The sequence below is a fragment of the Schistocerca americana genome, chromosome 2 (assembly GCF_021461395.2).
Source record: "Schistocerca americana isolate TAMUIC-IGC-003095 chromosome 2, iqSchAmer2.1, whole genome shotgun sequence".
In the NCBI taxonomy this organism is placed as follows: domain Eukaryota; kingdom Metazoa; phylum Arthropoda; class Insecta; order Orthoptera; family Acrididae; genus Schistocerca; species Schistocerca americana.
In genome coordinates this window covers 377667364-377691088 of record NC_060120.1, presented here as the reverse complement: position 1 = coordinate 377691088, position 23725 = coordinate 377667364, and the positions used below count along the sequence as shown (strand labels likewise).

Sequence of the window (23725 nt, the reverse complement as noted above, 5' to 3'; positions counted from 1 at the left end):
AAGTTCCAAGTAAGTTCAACGCTAAACTTTGAATACTCGGAAGAAGACTCAGGTCATGAAATAATGGACGAGCGCGGAACAGTAGTCGCCTCCAGACCATGAGTGCTGTCCGAATTTTTCATAGCTTTCTTTTAGACCTCGGAAAGGCATCTCTACACAATCTTTCTAGCCGATTACCACTACCAGTCTCTCATTCTACTACTGCCTAAATGCTGCTTCAGTGAGGGATGTGGAAGTTAGTTAACTAGCTTCCACCAACAAGCTAACAATATATCCACCTATGAGCTTCGAGTTCTCAGAAACAGGAACAGATTGTAGCCACATTCCAAAGACCGGACTCACTTGCAGACAATTCTGGAAATTTTGATGTGAGCTTTGCTCTGCATTTCCACAGAAAGGCGGGAAATTTGACAGTCACATGTGTGGCTATATATCTAGCTTGGGGAACGGAGTCTGAAACCAAACACAGCAGGATTAGACAAATGGTCTTCTAAAGACACCACAGAAAGTTTGCTAACACATGGACTTCTAGACCCTACCACTACCAGTCTCTCATCCTACTACTGAAACAACTTGACGCTCCTTCGATCGTATTTCCATCTCATTGGCCAGAATACCAGTAATATTAGCGCTGAAAGCTTCACTCAGCTGTTTGTGGTGTCTGCTACCACGAAAACCACACTTTGAGTGACTGCTGGTTCCTCAAGCCTATGTGCAGTAATCACCAGTAACCCTGCCCAAACGAAAGGAGTTCCTGTTGCCCCAAACCCAGATACGTTAATGGGAATGCAGTGTTAAGTAAAGAGGGACGAGTAATCTACATTGCTACAACCAAGACCCTAACCACTCATATAATCAGCACACAATGCAAGTGAAATGTCAGCAGATAAGAACGGAATCAGAAGACAAATGAGGTAAGAAGAAAATCATATGCAAAGTAAGTATGGAAATAAGATAAAAATTGGAGGAGAAAGCTTGGAAAAGGTAGCCGCTTCACACTCGTTACCAGTCAATCGATCTTCCTTGGTTCTATGATTCATCACTACTTGGGTAGACAAACATAAACGTCAACTACCTTAGCGCTGCAGGTCATATGCAGAAAATTACCTCTGCATTCCACATGCAAGTACCCAAAAATTTTGTGCAGCACTACCTTTTACAGTTGGCATCTACTTCCTATTATTCCGCCTGTAATACTACTGCCCTTCACATAACTGCTAATTCAAAGATATCTCCTTAATTGCTCAATTAAAAGTTCGCACCACGAAATAGCCCATAAGATTTTGTTGGCCACATCTTACCAGTAGCAAAACTGTTAACACAGATAACTTGTCACAGATGTCACTTCAACGGTGATCACTAAGATGCTAGCCTGTCAGGCCCTCATGTATTGAACTACTCATTAAGTTTCTTAACATTTGACACATAGCGAACTCCTCTAGATCTCTTAGTTCGCAACGTTTCCTGCTCAACTACGTTTTGATGCAGGACTTTGCACACCCAAAATGGACCACAATACACACTGAAGGACTTATTGCAGTGAAACTACCTTCTGTTCAAAAGTCGATGAGCTGTAATAAGAACACTGTTCCCCTCAACCAGGCATACGTCCCACAGTTTTCCTCTCTGGCTTGGTTTCCTTCGCTATGCAGCCCTCCTAATACGAGAACTCTCAGTAGCCATCGGAATGACTTGTGCATGCTTTTATCTCCCAGTGGATAGAAAGTCGGCTAACTCCCTAATTTTCTCTGCTGGTCACTTGTTCTTCAGTACCAGTAAAGGTGCCATCCTGATTGCTCCATGTGGTAACCCTTTCATGACTTCCTGGTAATAATGGAAGAAGACATACCAGTTTGAGGACAATATAATAATCGACCCATCTTCTCCAATTCGAGCATTACTCGAACAATGGGATTAGACACAGGATGTATACATAGAGGTAATCCTCCTCCAATAAAACAGGTTCTGCCACTGTTGAGGTTTAAACAGAGAGCCATTGCCTCATACTACTTTACATACTCTTACCACATCTTTCTGGAAACCTGCAGCAAATGCTTTTTGTACAGCTTTTGTGGTAGCAAATCGAAGCAGCGTAAAGACAACGAACTGTGGCATCACTTCAACAGTGAATAATACATATTGATGATCACGCCTTGATCTTGTCACTGGACTAAATAAATCTGTTGCAGCGAACTCAAACAACTCCACTGGTACAGTTGAAAAGAGTTGCGTCTAATGTAGTACGCAATTCTCTAAAACCTCCCATATTCTTCTCTCAATACTGCAGAAGTATGCCGACTCCCTTAGTTTAGAGAAGCACTTTTTTGTGCTAAAATGTGCACAATTAAGGTACACATACCGTATTAATTTGTTAAACTCTTCTGGTATGGACAGAAGCCAGTTGTCATCTGTTCAATTTCTTTTTCTGATAAGTATTCCATACCTGATGAGACAGTATTTTCTAATCATGACTTCATTCCTGTCTCCCACCTGGTCCTTACGTCCCATAATATCTGATCCTTGTTCTATTCCTGGAGATGACAGAAATTTTCGAAAGGCACCCGTTTTAGGTATTCGATTTCAAACAAAGTTCCGCATTGTCCTCGATCTTTAATCGTTCAGTAGCACATGATAGGGTGTCCACTACTATGTTAGCTTTCCTGGGAATATAAACAACACTGAACTTGAATTTTTGTAGGTATAGTGACCTTTTCACTAAAAGACCACATGCGAGTTTACACAAACAACTTACTAGAGAAGGCAGCCACAGTTCAGAGGCATTATGAATGACAATAACAACGCTCAACACTCAATAATCATCAAAATTATCGTAAATTTTGACAATTAATTAGTCAAGAATGATTAGGCGTTTCCAAAAGCCGCATGGAGGTGTTTTATTCGCAGCTACTGGTTTCATGTCAGTATAGACGCATCTTCAGATTTGTAATGACTATTTCAGTAATGTAGCTTGACAGTTACGGAGTACCGGCTTTGGGGAAGTTATCCACGTTAAGAGTCAAACCACAATGATTGTCATAATAAAAGTGAGTATACCCAAAATATGCTTATCAAAATGTACAAAGAGTGACTGGTAAATGAGCCACTCTGGAAAGCACCCACTAGGGTGTACGAGGGTCGTTCCGAAAGTAGTGCCTGATATTTTTATTCATAGAAACTACAGGAAATACATAAATTACAACAGCACAGCTAAATAGAGCAATATTTCAACTACCACCATCCGTTATGCACTTTTGTCAACGATAAACCAGACCCTGCTTGCCGCGCTTGTAAAAATCGGAACCAGCTGAAGCTAACCACTTCATCTACATATACATATACATGGATACTCTGCAAATCACATTCAAGTGCCTGGCAGAGGGTTCATCGAACCACCTTCACAGTTCTCTGTTATTCCAATCTCGTATGAAGCGTGGAAAGAATGAACACCTATATCTTTCCGTACGAGCTCTGATTTCCCTTATTTTATCGTGGTGATCGTTTCGCCCTATGTAGGTTGGTGTCAACAAAATGTTTTCGCATTCGGAGGAGAAGGTTGGTGATTGGAATTTCGTGAAAAGATTCCGTCGCAACGAAAAAGTCTTTCTTTTAATGATTTCCAGCCCAAATCCTGTATCATTCACTCTCTCCCATATTTCGCGATAATACAAAACGTGCTGCCTTTCTTTGAACTTTTCCGATGTACTCCGTCAGTGCTACCTGGTAAGGATCCCATACCGTGCAGCAGTATTCTAGAAGAGGACGGACAAGCGTAGTGCAAGCAGTCTCCTTAGTAGGTCGGTTACATTTTCTAAGTGTCCTGCCAATAAAACGCAGTCTTTGGTTATCCTTCCCCACGACATTTTCTATGTGTTCCTTCCAATTTAAGTTGTTCGTAATTGTAATATCTAGGTATTTAGTTGAATTTACGGCTTCTAGATTAGACTGGTTTATCGCGTAACAGAAGTTTAACGAATTCCTTTTAGCACTCATGTGGATGACCACACACTTTTCGTACCATTCAGATATCTTTTCTAAGTCGTTTTGCAGTTGGTTTGGTCTTCTGATGATTTTATTAGTCGATAAACGACAGCGTCATTTGCAAACAACCGAATACGGCTGCTCAGATCGTCTCCAAAATCGTTTATATAGATAAGGAACAGCAAAGGGCCTATAACACCACCTTGGGGACCGCCAGAAATCACTTCTGTTTTACTCGATGACTTTCCGTCAGTTACTACGAACTATGGCCTCTCTGACAGGAAATCACAAATCCAGTCACATAACTGAGACGATATTCCATAAGCACGCAGTTTCGCTACGAGCCGCTTGTGTTGTACAGTGTCAAAAGCCTTACGGAAATCCAGAAATACGGAATCGATCTGAAATCCCTTGTCAATAGCACTCAACACTTCACGTGAATAAAGAGGTAGTTGTGTTTCAGAGGAACGATGCTTTCGAAACCCATGTTGACTGTTTGTCAATAGACCGTTTTCTTCGAGGTAATTCATAATGTTCGAACACAATATATGTTCTAGAATCCTGCTGCATATCGACGTTAACGATATTGGCCTGTAATTTAGTGAATTACTCCTACTACCTTTCTTGAATAGTGGTGTGACCTGTGCAACTTTCCAGTCTTTGGGTACGGATCTTTCGGCGAGCGAACGGTTGTATATGATTGCTAAGTATGGGGCTACAGCTTTGACAGCAGCATTCGAGTCTTGAAAATTTTCGCCACGTAGTACGTCTTTCAGAGGCCCAAACAGACGGCGGTATGATGGCGGTAAATCGGGACTGTACGGCGGATGTAGTAAGACAACCGAGTCGAATTTTGCACTGTGTTGTGTGGTCGCAAAAGTTGTGTGGGGTCTGGCGTTATCATGTTACAGGATAAATTTAGTCTTCCTCTCTAGCCTTAGCCTGGAAATGTGGGCTTGCAGCTTAGCCGGTGTCGTCTTATTGCTGAATTGACAGTTTCCCCAGGCTCCAAGACATCCGAAAGAACCACATCCTTGCTATCCCAGAGGACTGTGCACATCACTTTTCCTGCAGACGGCTGGGTCTTGACGCAGAATTCGCGTGTCGCCACTCCATGGACTGTCTTTTGGATTCCGGCTAATAGTGGTAACATCACGTCTCATACCCGGGGACGATGCTATTCAGAAAATTGTCACCTTCAGCTTCATACTAGTCCAGCAGCTCCCGACAAATTTCTGTTCGACTAGTTTTTTGTTCCTCTGCAAGCATCCGCAGGATCCAGCTCGCAAAGGCTTTGCCATAAACCAAGATGTTCCAATATTGTTTCCAAGACATTACAGTCAACATTCAGCTCTGCACACAAATCTATGGTCGCTATCGGATGATAAACATGAATAAGTTGATCAAACGCTCTTCATTGAAAGGGATGACAGCTGGGCAGGGCCGACCGGGCCGTAGCTTGTCATGCACACCCTCTTCACCACCTTGAAAATGCCGTATCGATAGCCTCATGTTGATCACGTCTATTGTATCGTCTCCATACACCTTTAGCAAGAGTCGATGGATCTGAATCAGCTCAATTTCTTCAGCAATGAGTAAATCAATCACACATCGCTGCTTTATACTCACGTCAGATATTCTGGAACACTGCTGCTCTGCTGGCGCCAGCTACAGCAGAACAACGGAACCAGCTGCAAATGAAAGAGCAAGGTTCAGGCATTAGCACCAGATGAAGAGGCATTACTTTTGGAACGACCCTTGTGTTATAAGATTCGGTAGACACCAGCTGTATAAAACCAACTGCAGATGCTGTAATGCAATAGAGTTCAGCCGTCATTGTAGACTTTCAGAGCCTCGCTCGCCGTTGGTTCATACACTGACGGAGAACTTCCAAGTTACTTCGGCCCAATTCACTTGATAGCTCACACTAAGGAGGATTCTTCAGAACATAAAATTCCATTAAAGTTCCTCAATATGGAAAGGGTCCTCTCACTATACAGTAGTATACACTAACGTTACAGGCCAAATCCTTTACAGTGATGACTGTATTTCAGCTACACCGCAATATGTAGAGACCGAAAGTGAGTGGATTCCTGTTAAGTCCGCCATCTAGTATGATTAATAATCTATGTTCACACACAACAGGGTTTCCGTGGCAGGGAGCAGCCTAGCGCAGTGACGGCGTCCTTGTACCACGACGACTGTCCTCTGTACTTCGAGAGGTGCAGCTTTCATCCACTGGAGCGAATATCGGATGGAGCATCCGCTCTCAACTAGCTAGTGGCTGCAATCTACATGAGCAAATTACGGTCTATCCTACCAACTACTTCAGTCATAGTGTTCTCATAGCGGAAATGTTCCGAAGAAAATAGCCGCGCGGGATTAGCCGAGCGGTCTAAGGCGCTGCAGTCATGGACTACGCACCTGGTCCCGGCGGAGGTTCGAGTCCTCACTTGGGCGTGGGTGTGTGAGTTTGTCTTTGGGATAATTTAGGTTATTAGTGTGTAAGCTTAGAGACTGATGACCTTAGCAGTTAAGCCCCATAAGATTTCACACACCTTTTTTTTTTTAAGAAAATATCACAAAATTAGTTTTAGTAAGTGCGATATAAATTTTTAACTGATGGAATGTATCAATAATATGATGCCATGTTGTTTGAAATGTAATCATGATCTACAGTCTTAGTCAGTGGAATGTAAACCAGAAGTTCTACAGTGGCTGACAAAAATTCAGGTCTATGGAACTGAAATGGATACAAATTTCTTTCTTACGCTTCAGATGGATTCTTAGTTTCTGGTATACCATAGTGATTCTGCAACTGTAAGTATAACATTCACTTACAGCAGATCTGTATTTAGTAGGAATTCAAGTAAAAGGTGAAAGTGTTTTCATATTGTGAAAAATAGTTCTGTTGATTGACTAATTGAAAGTCGTCTGCCGAGAGTGTTCACAAAATGGTGTAACCTCCCCACAAAATTAAATTGAAATTAAAAATAATTGTTTAATTGTTATGGATAGCGATTCTAATTTTTGTGTGACCTCAGAACAAAATTGGTTCCCATTTATAATCTCCGTGCACAAATGCATTCAAATTTAATGTACCCACAAAATTCTTTTCTCATTTAATGTAAGCTCGAAACAGAAAAATTCCTAAACCTCATAATAAAAAATAAATTCAGTAACCTGGTAAAACTTGGACAACAGCAGTGCTGCGTCGTGGCCCTGTAAGATCATTCTGAATAAAAAGCAAAAATTCTTACCTCAATAAAAAAAACGGCGAATATATCTGCTCCTACCTAAAAAAATTTTTTGCACAGCTCCTTGCAATGCTGGCTTATACATTTGTGATTTGTGAAAGGAAGCAACAGATTTTTTTGAAATGAATGCTTTTTTTTAAATAGTACTTTATATTACCAAAATTATTATTAGGACATTTTTAAAACATTTAGATGACAGTTCAGATACATTACTAGATATGCGCGACGCTGCTTCTTTACCTTATACAATAATACTCAGGCTCCGGCATCGGTGCACCGCGACCGGCCCACCCAACATGATACACCAGACGGGACTGACAAGCGCAGACTACCTCAGACTAGCGACTAGCAACAACTAACTGCTACAGTACACAGTTCGTACTGCAGTCAACACTGCCCTCTGGTCAGCGATTCTATATCGCAGGCAGCGCATACCTCTTACATGGGTAACAACCAATACGAACACTAGATTACTAAACTCTCTCAAAATGTAAAATTGCAGCTGGTACCAATTCGCGGTATTGTCAGTATGGAGTGCAAACCGGTCACTTTGTGGGATGGGCGTTCAGTAAGTAATGCAACACTTTTTTCTCTGCCTATTTCAGTTAAAGAAATGTGGAATTTGCTGTGGAACGTCGTGGAAAATTCCCGCTTCAGCTCCCATAGTTGCATGAAGTTCTCATAGATAGCGGCACTATACGTAGCATGCAAAGTGGCGTCTGCAATGGAGGTGCGTTTCAAGCATAGAGCTGTAGTTGACTTTCCTTTGGTAGAAAACCAGAGTATCACGGATATTCGTAGGCGCTGGTAGATTATCTACGGACACTTGTCAGTTAACAAAAGCACGGTGAGTCGCTGGGCGGCCGCGCGGGATTAGCCGAGCGGTCTGTGGCGCTTCAGTCATGGCCTGTGCGGCTGAGCCCGGCGGAGGTTCGAGTCCTCCCTCGGACATGGGTGTGCGTGTTTCTCCTTAGGATAATTTATGGTAAATAGTGTGTAAGCTTAGGGACTGATGACCTCAGCAGTTAAGTCCCATAAGATTTCGCACACAGTCTTTGGGCGAGGCGCTTGTCATCATCATAACAAGGTCGGACAGACTTGTACAGTCTCCAGAGCGCTGATGGGTCGCACACAGCTGTGACTCCTACAACGTTCGAATGTGCGGATATTCTCATTCGACTTTCGCACCAGAGAGGAGCCCACTAAACTTCATTGGACTGTTGTTCTTCGTTCATCCTGCAGCTCGGATCTCGCACCTTCCGACTTCCATTATTTTGCCCCGCTGAAGGATGCACTCCGCAGAAAGCAGTGCGTGGTTGATGGGGAGGTAACTGATGCGGCAAGGTGTTGGCTCCGTCATCGAACAGTACAGTGGGGCCGTGCCAGCATTCAGGGCCTCCCAGTAAGGTGGCGTGAGGCCGTCGCGTTGAACGGATGAACGGAAGTTACGTTGCAAAATAGTGTTTTGTAGCTAAAAGATTGGGGAATAATATGATGTACTGGAATCATGAATAAAACCAACCTGACTTCTGAAAAAGAATGTGTTGGATTACTTACTGAACGCTCTTGGTACTTATTTTGTATGTGACATACTATTGAAGACTTTATAACTTTATTAATTAGAGCGTAAACTATAATTTATGACTTTCTTTGAATAAAAAATGGAGCAGTATAATTTACAATGGTTTAGTAACAATGCAACATTTTCTCCCCTTTAGTGTTCTAAGGTTAACGACCGATTTAGTGTAAACATTATCAACGCTGTTCTTTCAGGCTAATGCTTTATTTCGTTCGTGGATAAATAATTAATTGAAATTGATAGTTATCATCTACTAAACTGAAGGAAGAGCTACTAAAGAATAATCGTCGCTTACGAATTATTTTCTTGTTTTTTATACCCTTCGAAAGTAAAAATCCGCAAGAAATGTTTTGTGGAAATAAATTTATTAACATTTTATTTCGAACTTATCTGTCCACGTTGAAGATGGAGGAACTGGTTAACTAACAGTTTTTAACTAACCCTTCGATGGGCGCGCCTGCGGCAGTTAGATTTAGTTTTCAGTTAGTATCACTGATAGCATTACTGTTGCGTCCACATCCAGATACGTATTTGTTATTCTCAACAGATTTCACCACTTCTACATTTGCGCGAATCATGCTTTCTCCAGTTTGTTCGCTATTGTCGTTTGAAACGTGACTGTTGCGTTTGCTGTGTGTTTGCCGCTACGCGCCTTGTGATGAAAGTATTTTCTGTACTTGCGTTTTTCTTTCGCCTCAAGGCAATCTTTCTTTTATATTAGTAAATAATGAATATTCGAATCGATTCGAAGTTCCCATATGCAATTCTCATTACTTTTTGCAATCATGGATATTGATTTGCTACAATATATTACTTTTATAGAAACATGCGATCCATTAGGTCTCAAAAGCGTGGAAATGGAGAGAAAAAGAAGGCATTTGACAGGCACCGTCTAACTGTACGTCCTGAAGACTATGAGATGCAGATGCAAGTTGACTAATTTATTGACAATCATAAACAGGAGTGGAATTTTATGAATGCTCCATTTCATAATGTGTTCCCTTGTTACTTTCTTTTCACGTGAATCAGTGCAGTTAAGTGACATAATTAAAAGAACCATGAAGGCAATAAAGAATATCGGCTTGTTATAAGTTACAATGACAATAATAGAAGATTGTGAAGGCAACAAATAAATAAAAGATTATTTTTATAGAGCCATGTAATGTTATGTTATGTCTTCTCCTATAAAATTTGACTGGCGCATATATAAATATTATTTTTTCTTAGGTTAGCTGGCCGAAGTGGCCGTGCGGTTAAAGGCGCTGCAGTCTGGAACCGCAAGACCGCTACGGTCGCAGGTTCGAATCCTGCCTCGGGCATGGATGTTTGTGATGTCCTTAGGTTAGTTAGGTTTAACTAGTTCTAAGTTCTAGGGGACTGATGACCTCAGCAGTTGAGTCCCATAGTGCTCAGAGCCATTTGAACCATTTCTTAGGTTAAAAGTGTAGTACTAATTGCGGTGTGAAATCCGCAACGCCCCCACTCATGAAAGGCCCGCCTACCTAAGGGTTAAAGCAGGTCAGATACGTCGTGTATTAACGCTCTTAAAGCAGCTGTGTAGTGTTATTCAGTACTATAATCGCTGACTGATGATCAGGTCCAGACATCACATATCATATTCCTCACAAGGCCAAGTATTAGTAAGATGTGCCAGAGGCAATTCTTCAATGAGCTGCTGAATTAAAGTATATCATACAAATGCAGGTTGCCAAGAAGGAGCGCATAGCACTCGCATGCTGCCAGGATTCCGGCATACCGAACTGCTTGTAGCGGTTTACAAAACGCGAGTAAGGCACTAACTGATGCGACGTGGATGAAAACTTATTTCTTGTATCTTCACAGACGTCAAGCTTTAACATATGCGGGACTAATTTGAAGTCTGAGCGTAAACAGGCAACATGCGCTTACCATTCGAGATGAAATATAAGATTACTGGCCGCTTTGTGGCGCACAAACATCTTACGGCCGCTGTTTGCTGAAGGTCGGCGGAAATACTTTTACCCGAATAAGCACGTTTACCGCAATTCCGTTCCGTTTCGATGTTTGCTTGTCTGCGGCCTTCAAAGAGTGCGCGGCCGCTCCCGGCGCCACTCGCCGCCGCAGGGGGTCCTGCGGCGGAAACGAGTGTGGCGGCGGAGCAGCGGGGCGGCGCCGGCGCCGGCGTCTGCGGCGTGTTTGCCCGCGCGGCTGCCGTCTCGCGGACGGCTCGCGTATCAAAGCCGCGCGCCGCAAACAAGGCGGGCTTGTTAGCGGCGCGGGCGGCCGCACCGGGCCTGGAGAGGCGCTGGAGCAGACGCTGGAGGCTGGAGCGCCCTCGTCAGCCGCGCCCTCGGGAGAGCCTGGCGGGCGGCCGGGGCGCCACCGTCGCGGCTGCGGCGGACACTCGCCGCGCGGTGCTAAAAACGGCAGCAGCGCTCACTGTGCGCCACCACGGCGTCGCTCTCGACGACGCGGGCAGCAGAACTGCCAAACTGCCACGGGAAACGCGAAGGTCCGGGTTCCAATCCAGGTCAATTCCAAATTTACGAAACAGTCTGTTTATGGTATACAGCAGTAATCAGCTGCATATATATATATATATATATATATATATATATATATATATATATATATATATATATATATATATACACGTAGTCGTTGTAGTGGTTCTCAGCCTGATTTTATCCAGCTTACAGTATTCAAGCGTTCATATTCCTCTTCGGTGTTCAGCTTCTCCCTCCCCCCCCCTCCCCGTCAACACACATACACACTTCCATTTCCAAATTAATGATTCCTTCAGGCTTTTTTAACGGCAACGGCCTTGCCGCAGTGGATACACCGGTTCCCGTGAGATCACCGAAGTTGAGCGCTGTCGGGCGTGGTCAGCATTTGGATGGGTGACCATCCAGGCCGCCATGCGCTGTTGCCATTTTTCCGGTTGCACTCAGCCTCGTGATGCCAATTGAGGAGCTACTCGACCGAATAGTGGCGGCTTCGGTCACGAATACCATCATAACGACCGGGAGAGCGGTGTGCTGACCCCACGCCCCTCCTATCCGCACCCTCCACTGAGGATGACCCGGCGGTCGGATGGTTCCGGTAGGCCACTCGTGGCCTGAAGACGGAGTGCTTTAGGCTTTTTTAATTGTCACGTCATCCCTCCCTGCCCCATGCGAGGAGGTGGAGGAGGGAGGGGGGGGGGGGGAATGGACTGGCAGTGATACAATCAACTCGCAACCAACTCGCTCTTCAGCCAGTGGAACTGTCCCTATCTTAGACGCTAAAACAAAAAAGGAAACATATGTACCATTAAATTAAAATTGTCTTGGAAGATGATGTTAATGGAAGGATGTAAGTGATAATGTTATTTTCACGAATTGTTTAAAACCAGCGGTAAACATGTGAACTCACTGTAAGTAGGCTGTTTAGATTTTTATTTTGGTAACGCCACGTAGCGCTCTGTATGAAAATCACTGAGTGCGCTGTGTGCAGTCTGTGGCTGGTTGGACTCATTGTTGGAGTATTCGCTTGTGTAGTGTTGGGTGTGAACAGGGCGTAGCGTTGCAAAGTTGGAGGTGAGCCGCCACCTGGACGTGTGTCCGCCAGAAAAAGGAAATTTGTAAAGATTGATGTCATGAATTGATAGATATATATATGATAACTTTTGAAGATTATTAAGGTAAATACGTTGTTTGTTCTCTATCAAAATCTTTCATTTGCTAAGTATGCCTGTTAGTAGTTAGTGCCTTCAGTAATTAGAAACTTTTATTTAGTTGGTTGGTTCAAATGGCTCTGAGCACAATGGGACTCAACTGCTGAGGTCATCAGTCCCCTAGAACTTTGAACTACTTAAACCTAAGTAACCGGAAGACATCACACACATCCATGCCCGAGGCAGGATGCGAAACTGCGACCGTAGCGGTCGCGCGATTCAAGACTGTAGCGCCTAGAACCTCTCGGCCACTCCGGCCGGCTTTATTTAGTTGGCAGTATTGGCGCTCGCTGTATTGCAGTAGTTTGAGTAACGAAGATTTTTGTGAGGTAAGTGATTCATGAAAGGTATAGGTTATTGTTAGTCAGGGCCATTCTTTTGTAGGGATGATTGAAAGTCGCATTGCGTTGCGCTAAAAATATTGTGTGTCAGTTTAGTGATGATCAGAATAAGTAACGAGAGAAATGTCTGAGTACAGTTTTGCTCAGCTGTTTGAAAATCAAATAACGTAAGAGGTTTTCCGCACAGTCATTCATAATTATTTCTAAGGGGATGTTTCAACACAGCATAGTTAAATACACTTGGTAAACACTTACGAACAGTAAACACTCGAAAAAACGCTTGTAAAACACTCAACATGGCGGAAAATAAACTGACCATTAAAAATGGGCACCTACACGTTCAGAACTTGGCCTGTAACAGTAGACTGTTGATGAAAAGAAAGATGGGTAAGAAGGGAGATACGAGAGAGATGGTGATGAGGACTGAGGAGAGGTAAGAAGTTGTGATGAGACACGGGTGGCGGCGGGGTATAAGGAGAGAGGGGTAGTTGGTACTGGGATCTGTAGATAAGAGAGGAAAAGTAGGTGGAGGGGTTCCTTGAGGTTGGAATGGCTTTAAGCCCTATGGGACTTAACATCTGAGGTCATCAGTCCCCTAGGCTTAGAACTGCTTAAACCTAACCAAACTAAGGACATCACACACATCCATGCCCGAGGCAGGATTCGAACCTGCGACCGTAGCAGCAGTGCGGTTTCGGACTGAAGCACCTAGAACTACTCGGCCACAGCGGCCGGGGGTTCCTTGAGGCCTCCTATGATGTAATCCCTCTTAGTCAAGTTGAGCCACAAACTTCTTTTTCCCCAGTAATTCCTCGATACCTACTTCGTCTAACCTTCTATAATAACGTTCAACAAGTAATGCAACAGTTTTTTTTTCTCGGGCAATACAGTTGGGGAAATGTGGAATTTGTTGTGGGATATTATGGAGTATTCCGGCTTCAGCCCATACAGTTTCAAAAAGTTCCGAAAGGTGGAGGCACTGTATGTAGTCTTCAGAATGGCTTCTGCAATGGAGGAGTGTTTCAAGTGGTGAGCTGTCAATGAGTTTCTTTTGGCGGAAAAACAGAGCATCGTAGAAATTGACAAGCGCTTGCAGAATGTCTACGGGGACCTGGAATTGACTAAAAGCACGGTGAGTTGTTGGGCGAGGCGTCTGTCATCATAGCAACAGGATATCAGCGTGCCGGCCGGCTGCACACAGCTGTGGCTCCTGCTATGTTGGAACGTGCGGACACTTTCATTCGCGGTGAGCGACGAATCACACTCAAACACCTCACTGCACAACTGGATTTTTCTGTTGCTAGTGCTGACAGCCTCGTGATGACTGGGTGTTGTGTGATGTCCTTAGGTTAGTTAGGTTTACGTAGTTCTAAGTTCTAGGGGACTGATGACCATCGACGTTAAGTCCCATAGTGCTCAGAGCCATTTGAGTGCTGACAGATTCATCCAGCAGTTCTAAGGTGTGTGCGTGCTGAATTCCTCGCCGCCAACAGAAGATCGTAAAGAGCAAAGACGATCTGTTTGTGTAAAACTGCTTGTGAGTTACGAGGCTGATCGTGACAATTCTTTGCCGAATATCGTGGCAGGTGGTAAACAACGGGCCGTCCATCACTTCGACCCGTAAACAAAACAGCAAAATACCGAGTGGCGCCACACCATTTCTTCAGCGAAGAAAAAGTTCAAGGCAGCCTTTAAAGTGATGGCGAAGGTCTTCTGGGGCTATGAAGGGGATATTTTGTTTGATGTCCTCCCCCAGTGTGCAACGATCAAGTCGGAAGTGTATTGTGCCACCATCGGGAAACTGAAGAAACGATTTCCACAAAAATGCAAACGAACTTCTGCTTCTCCATTACTATCCAAGGCCTCATACAATTCTGCGCGCCCAGGTAGAACTCACAGAACTTCATTGGACTGTTCTTCCTCATACACACTACAGCCGGGATCACCCACCTTAAGAATCCCATCTGTTTGTGCCAGTGAAGGATGCACTCCACGGGAAGCAGTAAATGGGTTATACGGAGGTTACTGAAGCAAAAAGACGTTGGCTCCGACGTCGACCAGTACAGTGGAAGAGTCCGCACAGGATAAGGCGGTCGTTGCACAGTGACCATCTTTCGTCCTAAATGCTCGGAGAGATTCATTTGTTCGGAAAAAGAGGCAGACACTGTCTGCTACCTTTCGAACGGTCGGCGGTGACGAAATCGAGGGGCACGCCCTACAATCTTTCTTAAACGATTTTACAGAAACTGTCCGGTAACAAAATTCATTTTTGCCTTACTTTTAGCTTTGTACGTCGGGTTCATTGCGATGTGATCGTACTTTCATTAAGGGTCATAGTTATTGTGATATTTACGTGGAAGTAAGACAAAAAGTTTGTAGCGAAAAATAGTGTTCGATATAATTTTGCGTTTGGTGCACATTACGTAATACGTTGCTGCATTTGAAATACAGGGTGATTCAAAAGTCATGTCTGTCATTGGACAATGGTACATTGGTGAGTCAACAGTCCTGGTCCATAGAATGAAGTCTTATTTAGGGATATAACAGGAACAATCACTCGAAGCAAAAAAGTCAAGTAAACATGGGACCCAAAATTTATATTTTCAGAACTATGAACACATCTTCGAAACTGTGGAACAAATCCCTTGTATTGCATCCTCTTTACCTTCCATATTTTGGTAGGAGGTAGTATGGACCAAAACAAGAAAAAATTACCTAGTAAACATGGGCTAACTAAAATATGTGCCTTAGGATCTATGAGCACTTGTTCATTTCCACTACTGTGAAACACTTCTTCTGCCTTACAGCTCTTAAGGTATGCAATTTAAAGTCAACATTTACTGTACAGTTCTTTTCCTTCTTTTGGTCCTTTCTACCTCCTTGCTATAGAAGAGATTCGTTTCACAGTACCGAAGACGAATAAGTGTTCATAGCTCATAAGGTATGCATTTCAGAGTCCATGTTTACTAGATACTATTTGCTTCGGATGACAGTTTCAGCCAAACATCTGAATACTATATTGTCCTATGGGGCATGACTTTTAAATCACCCTTTATAATTAATATATTCAATTTTTCTTCATACTTCGTTGGAGGTCTCTATCTCTTACCAATCTCGAGAAAACTGATCTGACGTAGCAGACATATTTGAGACCGCTTCGCGTCAGCGATAAAACCAGAGTGAAATATCCACAACATTCCGCATATTTCATAAACGGATTCAGATATCGAAATGAGATTTTGGCAAATGATAGCACTCAAAGAAGATAGTATTTCGCCGTACGGTTGTTCTGCAAAACGTCGTTATCTACCACGTTATTACAATATCTACAGACTTTTTCGATGAAAGAATCTAATTTCTAAAGGCCATCAATAGCTGGTGAAACGAAAGTTGCTGCAGATTGTGGAACAACATAAATGAAGATATTACACATTTACTTGCTACCGAGGATGTGCTTTTTTGTAAGATACTGGAAACTTTGAGGTTCGCTGATGACATTGTAATTCTGTCAAAGACGCAAAGGATGACATTGTAATTCTGTCAAAGACGCAAAGGAAGAGCAGCTGAACGGAATGGACAGTGTCTTGAAGGGAAAATATAAGATGAACATCAACCAAAGTAAAACGAGGATAATTAAATGTAGTCGAATTAAATCGGGTGATGCTCAGGGAATTAGATTAATAAATGAGACGCTTAAAGTAGTAAATGAGTTTTGCTATTTGGGGAGCAAAATAACCGTTGATGGTCGAAGTAGAGAGGATATAAAATGTAGACTGGCAATGGCAAGGAAAGCGTTTCTGGACAAGAGAAATTTGTTGACGTCATGTATAGATTTAAGTGTCAGTCAGTCGTTTCAGAAAGTATTTGTATTGAGTGTAGCCATGTATGGATGTGAAACGTGGACGATAAATACACTCCTGGAAATGGAAAAAAGAACACATTGACACCGGTGTGTCAGACCCACCATACTTGCTCCGGACACTGCGAGAGGGCTGTACAAGCAATGATCACACGCACGGCACAGCGGACACACCAGGAACCGTGGTGTTGGCCGTCTAATGGCGCTAGCTGCGCAGCATTTGTGCACCGCCGCCGTCAGTGTCAGCCAGTTTGCCGTGGCATACGGAGCTCCATGGGCAGTCTTTAACACTGGTAGCATGCCGCGACAGCGTGGACGTGAACTGTATGCGCAGTTGACGGACTTTGAGCGAGGGCGTATAGTGGGCATGCGGGAGGCCGGGTGGACGTACTGCCGAATTGCTCAACACGTGGGGCGTGAGGTCTCCACAGTACACCGATGTTGTCGCCAGTGGTCGGCGGAAGGTGCACGTGCCCGTCGACCTGGGACCGGACCGCAGCGACGCACGGATGCACGCCAAGACCATAGGATCCTACGCAGTGCCGTAGGGGACCGCACCGCCACTTCCCAGCAAATTAGGGACACTGTTGCTCCTGGGGTATCGGCGAGGACCATTCGCAAATGTCTCCATGAAGCTGGGCTACGGTCCCGCACACCGTTAGGCCGTCTTCCGCTCACGCCCCAACATCGTGCAGCCCGCCTCCAGTGGTGTCGCGACAGGCGTGAATGGAGGGACGAATGGAGACGTGTCGTCTTCAGCGATGAGAGTTGCTTCTGCCTTGGTGCCAATGATGGTCGTATGCGTGTTTGGCGCCGTGCAGGTGAGCGCCACAATCAGGACTGCATACGACCGAGGCACACAGGGCCAACACCCGGCATCATGGTGTGGGGAGCGATCTCCTACACTGGCCGTACACCACTGGTGATCGTCGAGGGGACACTGAATAGTGCACGGTACATCCAAACCGTCATCGAACCCATCGTTCTACCATTCCTAGACCGGCAAGGGAACTTGCTGTTCCAACAGGACAATGCACGTCCGCATGTATCCCGTGCCACCCAACGTGCTCTAGAAGGTGTAAGTCAACTACCCTGGCCAGCAAGATCTCCGGATCTGTCCCCGATTGAGCATGTTTGGGACTGGATGAAGCGTCGTCTCACGCGGTCTGCACGTCCAGCACGAACGCTGGTCCAACTGAGGTGCCAGGTGGAAATGGCATGGCAAGTCGTTCCACAGGACTACATCCAGCATCTCTACGATCGTCTCCATGGGAGAATAGCAGCCTGCATTGCTGCAAAAGGTGGATATACACTGTACTAATGCCGACATTGTGCATGCTCTGTTGCCTGTGTCTATGTGCCTGTGGTTCTGTCAGTGTGATCATGTGATGTATCTGATCCCAGGAATGTGTCAATAAAGTTTCCCCTTCCTGGGACAATGAATTCACGGTGTTCTTATTTCAATTTCCAGGAGTGTAGTTTAGACAAGAAGAGAATAGAAGCTTTCGAAATGTGGTGTTAGAGAAGAATGTTGAAGATTAGACGGGTAGATCACATAATTAATGAGAAGGTTTGGAATAGAATTGGGGAGAAGAGAAATTTGTGGCACAACTTAACTAGAAGAAGGGACCTCTTGGTAGTACACATTCTGAGGCATCAAGAGATCACCAATTTAGTATTGGAGGACAGCGTGGAGGGTAAAAATCGTATAGGGAGAGCAAGAGATGAATACACTGAACAGATTCAGAAGGATGTAGGTTGCAGTAGGTACTGGGAGATCAAGAAGCTGGCACAGGATAGAGTAGCATGGAGAGCTGCATCAAACCAGTCTCTAGACTGAAGACCACAACAGCAACACTGGCCTTACTTTTCCTTAGTTCTTCACTTAACAAACTTAAATCACTCTTTCAGAATTCTCTAGAAATTGTGTCTGCAAAACTTATTAGTGTGGTGAGACTGTGTAAACTCAGCTGTGTTTTGGCAAAAGAAGCAAATCTTAACTTGTGAACAGGGAAACGCAGGTTTTGCTCAAAACTCCGCACTCGAGGAACTACTCTGAATGTTACAAAATAAATCGCTGCAGTTTCGGCAGAATTCTTTTTAGATACTAACGAAATCAGAAGTGACAGATCTTTTGAAATGGCCATCATCCAAGTGTGGGCGTGAACGGGCCCCTCTTAATATCTACAAAAAATGTGAGCATAGTGTTCAGTTTAGAACGGCCGTTCCCCCTCCAGTGCTCGGCATTTCTGCTACAGTGCCTGCCATCAGCCCACATCACTAATGCTCTCTCCACGGTATTGAGACCGGTCTCTACCATGCGGGCATACAGGCCCTGCGCGAAAAATGGCATTAGACCATCACACTGAACAGAGATTAAGTTGAAAAATAGGGTTTTGTAGTCAAAAGATTGGAGAGTAATATAGTTTATTGGAATCATGAATAAAACCAAACTGCTTTCACAAAAAAATGTGTTGCACTACTTACTGAATGCTCTTTGTAATTTTCAATATTCTTCTGTAGCAAAAGCCTCTACTCGCTTTTCGTCTAAACTATATACGTACTGTCCAAGTTTCAGTTTCTTAGAAGGTTACACCCCATACAGATACCTTCGGCATAGACTTCCTTAACACTTCCTATCAAAAATTTCCTGTTTTATATAAATGATTTTGTTGTTGCAAGCAGTCTGCATTTTATGCCCGATTTACTTCGGCCGCTTGTGCTGCCTGAATAGCAATAGTCATCCTCTACTTTCATCATCTCCTTTCCTAATCTGATTCCCTCAGCATCGCCTAATTTAATTCGAGTTCATTCCATTACCATTGTTTTACTGTTGTTGATATTCATCCTGTAACTTCTTCTCAAGACACTATCTATTCGTTCAACTGCTCTTGCAAGTTCTTTGCAGTCATTGACAGAATTATAATCTTCTCATCACACAGTTACGTTTTATCTCTGCTCTCTGAACTTTAATTTCCTGTCCAAATGTCTCCTTGGTTGACTTTACTGCTAAATCAATGTACAGACTGAATAACACTTCGGAGAGGTTACAACCCCTTCTCGCTCCTCAGTCACTTTTTATGTCCAATGAGTCATATACCTACAGTCTAGTTCCTGTACAAGCGGTAGGTAACTTGACGCTCTCCGTTCTTTTGCCCTGCTGGTCAGGAGTCTATTCCACTCAACAAAGCTTTTCCTAAATCTTCAAAAACTACAGAATTAAGTTTGCATTTCTCCAGTCGATCTTCTAAAATAAGTCGTAAGGTCAGTATGGTTTCGCGTGTTCCCGCAAGGAATCCAGTATTGCAAACTGCAGAAAGTACCCTAGCGAAAGATTTTTAGAAAAAGAGTGTTAGCTAACTCATTCAGTTCATTGAGAATGTGGTCAAGGAATTTATTTTTCTGTGAAATCCAGTTTATCTATTCCTTTGTAAATAATACGTGTCAGTATTTTTTCACCATGATTTATTAAACCAAACTGTTTAGAACTGATACATTTACCTTCAGATTGCTTACATACTTTTATCCACTCATGTGGACGTCGGTTTAAAGACGAGTTCCCTAGGACAAATATAAATTTGTAGTTTCAAAAGTGTGACTTTGATGTTTGCACTACAAGCTGGTGTTAGTATGGAACTTAGGTGATATTCCCACATGGAACATTCGTTTTTATTGTCTTTATTAAACAAATAACATTTATATTGTTCTTCGTGTTCACACATACACTCGCTGTGGTCTTAATTACTCTTAAAGTTTGTTGGGCAACAACACACATTATCTCGATTCATCACTTGGTTTGTACCACACTAATCAAATGAAAACAGAGACGTCACAAGGTACCTGAGCGTCAAAGTTGCTGCGATATAGTAATAAGGCACGAAGATATGTCACTTCTGGAAAAGGGACCTTATATTATTGCTAAGTCAAACTGAAACGTACTTTAGGTTAAACTGAGGGTACTAAACAGAAAAATAGAATTTACGAATTTTCTACAGTATTAACTTATTTTATAAAATAACATATAAAGAAAAGTGGTTAAGAAAGAGTGTAATATCACACATGCTATTTGAATAGTGCTATCAACAGTACTTTAAAATTTTATTGCATATTTAGTGCCATAAAGTTTATTGACCTCAGTTAAGACACGTAATCTTATAAAATCAATAGCTTCCTCTGCAGGTAGGTAGAGAAACTTCATTTATAGTGAAGAGCGGAAAATATCTTAGTGAAATAATTTTAGAAAAAGAGTGTTAGCTAACTCATTCAGTTCGTTGAGAATGTGGTCAAGGGCTGGCCGGTGTGGCCGAGCGGTTCTAGGCGCTTCAGTCTGGAACTGCGTGACCGCTACGGTCGCAGGTTCGAATCTTGCTTCGGGCGTGGATGTGTGTGATGTCCTTAGGTTAGTTAGGATGAAGTAGTTCTAAGTTCTAGGGGACTGATGACCTCAGATGTTAAGTCCCATAGTGCTCAGAGCCGTTTGAATCATTTTTTGTGGTCAAGGAATTTGTTTTCCTGTGTTTTTATGCCCATTTATTGTGATATATAGTGACTATAGTATCTGCTAAGTGCAATATCTTTTTAAGTTGTTCTCTGTGTTTCTCACTGAACGTTTTTCTTCGATAACGTGAACTCAAATATAGATTTGTTTAAGTTGCTTGGTCTTGAAACAATGAGGTGGTGTCTGTATGTTATCTGAAAGTTTCTAGCTGTTTGACCAATTTAGATCTTTGGGCATTAATCGTATCTGAACCTGTATATTTCTGATTTAATCCATGGAGCAATAAAAGAATTTACAATCGACTCTTGATAATTCTAACCCCGATAAATGGAATTTGGTGATAAATCGAAACATTGTCAAGCAACTTGAAAAAATCTCGACAAATCTATGAAATCCTGTGTGTTTTGGTGGACTCGGTAAATCGGACCGACTATCACGACAAACTGTACCGCAAACATTCTGTAACTCGAAATCAGTAATACTCTGTAATCCGAATTGTTTCGTCAGTCTTTCAGGTAATTGTTTCGTCGGTCAATTATTTGTGACACTTCTTCGTTCTGTCAACAGTGCACAACTTACTTCGGTACACAAATAAGTTGTAAAATCACTTGAAAGAAGTACATGTCTCTCATTTTAAGAGAAAAGACAGGTTATTGGGGCCATGGAATGTAATAGAGAGACTACCGTCTATAATCCCGAAATAGAAAGATAAAACTGCTGAAAAAGCGTCGTATGGAGGGAGGAAGTGGACCCGGCAAAGTAAGTTTCCGTATCTTGAAGATTCATTACTGAAAAGCTTTGCTCGATGTAGGGAACAAATCATACCAGTCGGAGGTTATATGCTTAAAAAAGATGAACCATTCGCTGTTATTGTGGGCACTTACACGTTCGCCGCTACTGAGAGTTGGCTCACTAACTTTAAAAAACGTGTCTTCGTTTTTAAACGATTTCTAGAAAAAATACGAGCGTTGATGACAGTTTGTATTGTACGGAGAAATGAATGAAATGGAATTTTCCTTACGTGTTCTTGGAAATTTCTGTGTGTCTTTTATTTGAAAAGTTAAAATGAATAAAAAATAATTAAGTAGACAGAAATTAACTTTCTTTCGAGTTTGGCTGTTACTTTCTGCTACCCTTATTTAAAACAAATACGAATGTTATTGAAAGTGCCCTGTTATTTTTTAATTTATAGTCTTATTAAGAAATTTTCCTGGTTCCACCATCACCAGTCGACGTTTCGTTAAATCGAACTCTCAGGTATGTGATCTTTTTGTTAAGTCTCTTGACCTTCGAAATATCGAGATTCGACCATATATTGCGAGTTAATTTTCGTTGCAGTTTGTTGTTTGTAGAGAAAATGATTTTAATATTCTTTTAAATACGCTTGCTGTTTAGTGTGATGCAGAATCTATACATGGGATCACTATAAATGTAGGTTTGGCTTTTGTGGAAGTTGTGCTGGAATGAATGTTGTGGACATTATTGATTATTTAATTTGTGGTTATTATTTTTATTTTGTTATGGAGTCAGTCAGTTACTAAAGGATCATAGCCATTAGTATAGGCAATGACATCGATTTTATTCAGTTGATCATTGGGGCTGCATGGAGTTTTTGCATACAATGTGCCACGGCTCTGAAGTACGCCATTTTGTCTTAGCTAGGATGACATGATGAGTTGCTGTTCTGTCTCGGCTGGGATGACATGATGAGTTGTCAATGCCGAAACAGCCTTGACAAAATGTGGACCCGCTCGTATATTTCCAAGGTTATTTAAACCACATTGCAGAAATTTCTATGGGGAGCTCTGATCTCTCGCCATGCGATTTCCTTAGTTCTGAAGCCCTGAAGAAAGACATTCTTGGGCGTGCGTTTGCTTCGGACGAAGAGGTGCACCGTGGGTACAATCAAGGTTCCATAATCAGTAGCAAACATTTTTCCATGAAGGCATTGACTGTCTTGTCTCACAGTGGGATAAATGTATTAACAGATATATAGCGACTACTTTGTAAATAATAATCAGTATCCTTATTTTTTCCCATCTGTCTCTTTTTCATTTGACTGACTCTCATAGATGCTCTAAGATGTTGAAAATTTATTCTTTTATGTATTATGTGTTCATCTGTGAATTTAATACTTTTATGACGTATCAAAAAGTTTTATTGAATCGTACGATTCTCTTCAACATGTATCGATGTACTTAGAGATGATCTACACTCTTTTATCTACAAATTTGACAGATATGGTGTATATTACAGACAACAGATTTCGTCTACACTAAGTCATCATCAGAACTAAAAGTCTAAGAAAGACAAAAATGTTTAATTACCTAGACATATAGAAAGTTAAAATGTGTTAAACACTTCAAGCTAAAGAGAAAAATAAAAATATATCCAGTATATTGCACTTTGTAATATCTTTGTAACTGTTGCATATTTTAGATTGCTAAATTTTTACTTTTGTTGCTGTCTCAGTATATTCCAGACCGGTTATGTCTACCAAATGCGATCAGAACATTTGA

At 42.6% G+C, this 23725-nt stretch overlaps 1 pseudogene; it reads left to right on the top strand.

Moving 5' to 3' along the window:
* The first annotated feature begins 11607 nt into the window (after positions 1–11607).
* Positions 11608–11725, top strand: LOC124596943 (annotated as a pseudogene).
* Positions 11726–23725: the final 12000 nt, after the last annotated feature.